Consider the following 732-nt stretch of genomic DNA (forward strand, 5'->3'; position numbering starts at 1 on the left):
CCCACTGTCATATACATTTCCGGTTTCCTGGCGCCAGACTTTTTTTGCCATTTTTATAAAATATACAGCTTTCTTTCCTTCCACCATAGGAAGGAAAGTGTTGATGGGGGAATCCCTCCCGCATCGCTATTGCCGGCGGGGAGCTATCCCTGTTGGCAGAACATAATTAGGCCTCGTACACACGATAGGTTAACCAGAGGACAACGGTCTGATGGACCGTTTTCATCGATTCAAACCGATCGTGTGTGGGCCCCATAGGTTATTTAACCATCGGTTAAAAAAAAGCCAACTTGCTTTAAAGTTAACCGAATGATTCCTAACCGATAGGTCAAAACCGATCGTTAGTAGGCACGACCATCGGTTAAAAATCCAGGCATGCTCAGAATCAAGTTGACGCATGCTTGGAAGCATTGAACTTCATTTTTTTCAGCACGTCGTTGTGTTTTACGTCACCGCGTTCTGAGACGATCGATTATTTAACCGATGGTGTGTGGGCGCGACGGACCATCAGTCAGCTTCATCGGTTAACCTATGACAACGGTCCTTCAGACCGTTCTCATCGGATGGACTGATCGCGTGTACGAGACTTTAGTGTTGCTGGCTATATCCGGCAGCACTAATTGTTGTGTTAAAAACCCAACAGGTTGGTTGCCCACAAGTCGATCATCAGATTGACTTGTGTACAACCAGGGTGCCCACATGGATCATAATTCGGCCGGTCCCTGCTGAAAA

Source organism: Rana temporaria, chromosome 6, assembly GCF_905171775.1.
Source record: "Rana temporaria chromosome 6, aRanTem1.1, whole genome shotgun sequence".
Classification (NCBI taxonomy): Eukaryota; Metazoa; Chordata; class Amphibia; order Anura; family Ranidae; genus Rana; species Rana temporaria.